Genomic DNA, 6,240 nt, shown 5'->3' on the forward strand with positions numbered 1-6,240 from the left:
GGGAAAAATATTAATAAAATAATGGCTAATGCCTAATAAGCATTTTGTATCATATACATTTTAAGTTATTTTTGTGTTTAAAATTATTTTATTTTAAAAATTCTTTTTATTAGTATACCTTTGTGCTATATTATTAATATATTCAGTATTGTATTGATACATGTAGAGATAGCATCTTGATGCTTTTTCCTTCCCCTCCCTAAAATTATTAAATGATATATAAACATTTAACATTCCTTAATTTCATGCAAAATTATTTTATTTTGAAAATTAATACTTTGTGCCTTAATTCCTCAATTACCTGGTAGAGGTAAACTTGAAAGATCTTTTACATGGTAAAAATGTCTGCTAGTCGAACCTTGTGGATTTCTACACTTAAGCTGCATATTCTAACACTTATGCTAAAGTCAAGCTGCTTCCATCTGTTTAGTGTACACATTGCATCGCTTAGTGGTATAAAAAGAGCAGTTTTCTTACACTCCTGGGACAAAAAGCACACAGAATTCGTAAGAGATCCTACACATACAAACTCATTTCCTGATTAGAAACACTATAATACCATGTAGGAAGAAACTACTACTTCTCCATCCTGTTTATAATAAAGAATTCCAACAACTATATCCTTCAGGACTGTACAACTCATCACTTCACTTAAGCACCATCATAGTCAGCCAAAGTATGCAGAGTTAATTACTCTGGGCATTGTTCCACAGAGCACCAGACAATCCTTTTTGAGACTCTGCTCTATGTGCTATGCTGAAGCAAATCTTTTTCCTACCTATGACTTCAAGGGGTCTAAGGGGAGCAATAGTTCTGGTATGAGGAGGATAGTTCTTCTGCCATTGCCCAGGGACCCTTCTCTATCTGATGGAGGTTGACAGCAGTCTTCTCTCTGACACCATTATCCTCCCTGTCCAGTTGGCTTTGGAATCCAAAGGTTACGGCTCCAACAAGAGTTTCAGCATTGTGATAGCTCCTCCAACACTTTGTGGATTCATCTTCTCTGAAGCTGGGTCATTCCAAGAGCAATTTCTACAAGAGTTGTGCAGCCATGAGAACATGTCTTTGCACAGGTCTGGACACACAGCAATCCCAGGGACTGTTATCTGCTGAATTGCAGGAGCTCAGGCTTATTAAAATTCCCAAGAAACACTCACTGCAAAGGCAACATTTAACCCTTTCAAAGTCGTTTTTCAAAACATAATATCTTTGTAAAATAATCTTTATGCTGTGACAGAATGAGCACTATGGGAATCTGAGGCTAAATGTAAAGTAGGCGAAATTTCTATCTGGCAAATTCTTACTCTCACTTTTCTAACCTCCATCTGATCCCTATTCTAGAATCATATGCTACTGCTTCTGTGTCTCTGATCACAGAAGAGGTAGTGTGAGGAACCAACTGAAGTTCAAATATCAATGACAATACCATCACATAGTAAGAGGTATTATGTAACTATTTATAATGGTAAAATGTCATTTGTCATTATTGAAGAATATCTAGAGTAGTCAATAACAATTTTTCTTTTTAAAGGAAAGAAGAAAGGCGAATAGGCCAAGCAGAAAATAAGAAAGGACTGGATAGAGGAAGGAAGAAGATAAGATAGTATATTATATGGGGCTGGTTATTTAGAACTAAAATGCTAGTTGTAATTGTGCTTTGTTTTCTGCCTGTGGGAAAGTTACTTAATCTTTGCGACCTCAGTTCATGTCTGTGTACATATAAATTTAAATGCTTATTCCAATTCTAGTTGAAAAGCTTTTTGTCATATTCATTTGGAAAAATCTCAGCCAGGAACACATTTTATTTAGAAGGTAAATTTAATTTCCAAATAGAGTTTATTATAGATTATTTCAATTAATAGCAAAAGAGGAAACTCATGCCTGCATTAGTATGTGATTTAGATTGCTATATCAAAAATTAGTTGTGATAGTATTTGAAATTGGGAGAGTCAAATTAAAAATGATGACTTTTTCTTTTTATTTTCAGTTAGGCAAAAGGGAATGAATAAGACAATTAGAGAAGAACCGAATATACATCGGTTAAAGCTAATACTATATAGGAACACAAAATATATAATGCATTTTATAATTCATAGCAGCTAGTTGTAAGAAGCTGCTTAAATCAAGAAGAAATATAATTCAGTATTAAATAGATTATAGAGAAGAAATGATGAGTAGGGCTTGAGGCACTTCTTAAAACTATAAAGAATAATGAAGAAAGGAAACATGTCAATAAAGGGGATGAGAAAAGAAAGACATGATAATGCTTAGAATTTTCATCTCCTTTCAATCAGAATTTTAAGATGTGAACTGTTACTATGGTGACCTCTGTTATTATCTGTAAACTGTTCACCTCACTTCATTGGTAATGAACTTAATTATGTGGCTTCCTTTGGTCAGAGGAACTTGTGTATCATGTCCAAATTTAAGCACAAGTACACCTTTCTGTCTCACCATCTGGGGTAGTAATCTTGATTTACAAATATTTAGAAGATTTGAGTATCGTTTTCATTATGTATCAGTGAAGGCGCTCATATCTGGATCTGAATATAACCTGGAATAATACATCAAATTTATGTTGAAGGATAATCAGACCAGTTTTAGGATCTTAGGAATGAGGAATAGTAAAGAAAACTCTCAGTGGGGTATGTGGGAGATGGAGGTCCAACGTGGTGAGTGCTACTCCAAGTTTTCTTTCTCTCTTTTTCTATTTTCAGTACCAGAGATCAAACTCAGGACTCCGGGCTTGCCAGGCAGGCACGGCACCACTGAAGCTACATACCCGGCCTTTTCAATGTTTGAGGAGTGAAAACAAAGACTTGGAAACAGAGTATGTAATGGAACACAGTTATCCTTATTTCATAGTGTAGCTTTGCTATGATGTCATTTACTGGGCCAGAGAGATAAACTACATATTAGTTGTCTGTTAATATATAACGAATTGCTCCAAAACTTACTGGTTTGAAACAGTATCTTCCAGTATATTATTGTGGCACACCTTTCCAAATCCATATTCTAAAGGGGAAGGAGGAGGGGTAAAGGGAGGGCAGGGACAAGGGGCTAAATGGAGAACCAAGATCTGTCACGTAGAGGTACAAGATCCCAACAATGAATGGAACTGTACTGTATACCTAAAATGTGCCAATAAACTCAATGAGGAAAGAAATCCATCTTCTTGTCAGGAAGGATTTATGCTGCTCAGATTCCTCCAGTTGGTCTCAAAGGATGCATGCTGACTATTGACTCCCATAGCTGGCATGCACACGTACCCGCAACAGTGCTGTTCTCAGCATCTCGTCATTCAGGATAACATGTGAAACACTGATGAGGTCCTGAATAGTTCACTGACTATTGTCATTGTAGCTCTTAAGGAAAGTGAGTATCCAAATATAAAGCAAACAAGAAGGGGTGAGGCCTTGTTAGGCTGAAGATGGCTTGTGGAAGAGTAATCTCCATAGGGAAAAGCACAAAGGGGACTAGACCACTCCTACTTAATCCACAGGTCAAATGACTCTGAGATCAGCGATTACACTTTTCTCTGCTGGTGTTCAAACCAGATGCCTACCACACAGCATCCATTCTTTTCTGCATCCTCTGGAAGCGATGAGCCAAAGGATGTCACATTCTACTGTGTGGCAGATGTGTTCCCACTCATCAGAAGCTCTGTGGAACACTTTTCTTAGCTTAACCGTTTTTCTCTTTATCACTTTAAACTGTGCAATACCTCATGAGATTAGCAAGCTTTTACTTAAGGGAAGAAAATTAACATGCAGGTTTTCCTGAGCTATCATAGAACTAAAAGGCAGCTACCAACTCCCCTGAAACAAAGCAACAACAGCAGAACGAGGGAGAGAAAAATCACTTCAGAAAATCCCATGTTCTGTTAGCACCTTTCCTCTTTTTTTTTTTTAATTAATCAATTAATTAATTTTTTTGGTACCGGGGATTGAACTCAGGTCCTTGCTCTGCAAGGCAGGCCACCGAACCACTGAGCTAAATCCCCAGCCCTTGTTTTTTTTTTTGTTTTTTTGTTTGTTTTGTTTTGTTTGAGCACCTTTCCTCTTAACCATAGTAACCTCAAGCATCACCATAGACAACCATGAAGGTGATACTTGAAGAAAACTAAAAGACCTGAGATCTCAAATCGTTTCATTTAAACTGTCTGTTTAATGCACATTTGACACAAACTAAAAGGAAAATTTCAAGTTACCCTGACACAGTTTCCCAAGTTGCATGAATTTACATTGAAAGAAATTTGAGAAACCCCCATCACCTTATGGTGGTCCAGTAAAAGTTTTGTACAGTGCTCAGGCATTTAAAATGCAACTGTAATGTTAAATATTCAACATTTGGGATTAAAAGAATTGTTTCTTACTAATCACCCAGCAGAAATTTTTTTAAACATGTGCTTTGAAATAGTGCCACCTTTATTATAACTCTTCAATTTTTCCTTATTTGAGAAAGCTAAAGATTCAATAAATTTGTACTGGCATTTCTGTCTAAGCACGTTTTCTGGTTCTTTGTTTTCTCATAGTTTCCTAGACAAAGTAATTGCCATTAATCTCTTCAGACAGAAGAGCCAAAGGTCAGGCATAGCTTCAATTAATATTGGTCACTATTTGCAAAGCTGAAAATATATCTAGAACATTTATATCATTATATTTGCTCCATTGTTGACATAATAGTAGAAGGAAATATTTCATGTATTATAGAGAACAGTTATAAGGCAAATTCTTTCAAGTATCTTAAAAGATTGAAAACTAATCAATAACCTTTAAAAAACCACGTTATGTCCAATGGTCACATGATGTGCTCCCTAAATTCTCAGATATTCTGTCACTAGTAAAAATGAGATTTAAAAGCATAAACTTCCTTAACATGATACTACTAGTTCATTGATAAAGTTAAATGTCTCTTAATGTGGAGAAAATAAAACTAAAAAATTGAAATCTTTCATACTATAACTTTCTAAAACCGTACTTTTCTTTACACATGCACATGAGTGAAAATATATTAGCCAATTCATAAACTTACCAAAAGCTTTTTGAACTTTTCTGAGTGGGCATTTTGTGCCTGAGATCTGAAACTTCCTACATAACTATTACAATTTTTCTACATTGGACTTCAAATGAGCATATTATTTTCTTTTTTCTCATAGGCAAATGTTTGTATGCAGTATATTTTCAGAAAAAAAATGATCACAACTTTACAATAGCCAAAACCAACTTGTTATTACTTTGCTTTGAATGCCATTGAATGTTTTATTTGAAGCTAAGTAGTTCAGGATGTGTATTATCATCCATACTTTATTTTAGTCATATCCTACGTGTGTGCACTTTAGGACCATAAAGCATCAAGTTGAAATAATGTGATTCATAGCATGCCCAGATAACAGATCTTGACCTGATGTTATAATATGTATTGTGGAAATATTTTTAAATATAGAGAAATTTACTCCCATCTAACATTTAATACAGCAGATTTTGCCCTATTTGAAAAAGACTGAGTTTCACCCTGTTCCAGTTGTCTATGCATAATAAATTATCTCTGATGTAATATCTCAATACAATGAGAGCACTTATTTTGTTCACAAGTCCATAATTTGGGTAAGGCTTACTGGGACAATTCACCTCCATTCCGCGTTTGATCAACTAGATTAGCTGGAAGGCTGTGAACAAAATCATTGACTGGGCTTAGAATGGTCTAATATACATATTGACAAATTAGCAAGTGTATGGCCAAATCTAGCTCATGGTCTGTTTATTGAATAAAGTTTTACTGGAACGCAGTCTTGTTCATTTGATTATATATTACCATAAACACTTGTTTAAGTACAGTTACTTTTGCACAATGGGAGAACTGAGTAATGGTGACAGAGAGTATATAGTCCATAAGGAAAGTATTTAGTCTCTATCTCCTTTCACAGGGAGTAAAGAACAAATCACTGAATTCTAATATGAAGGTTCCACTCAGTTGTTTGGAGGTAGAAGTTGGCTGGTGACTAGAACCTCAACTTTGGCTGGGATAAAAAATCCTACATGATTCTCCAAATGGAATAGTTGCTTTTCTCTTGATATGGTGGTTAGTTTCCAAAGTGAACATCCCAAGAAATAAGATCTGGAAATAGCTAGTTTTCAAAGACTTAAATTAAAACATAGTCTAGATATAAGAAGGGGCAAACAAACTACATTTCTTGAAAGAGCTGTGTCTTTGACTTTAAATTGTGATATATATATATAT

This window comes from Fukomys damarensis, unplaced genomic scaffold (assembly GCF_012274545.1).
Source record: "Fukomys damarensis isolate Sample0158 unplaced genomic scaffold, DMR_v1.0_HiC HiC_scaffold_30, whole genome shotgun sequence".
Lineage (NCBI taxonomy): Eukaryota > Metazoa > Chordata > Mammalia > Rodentia > Bathyergidae > Fukomys > Fukomys damarensis.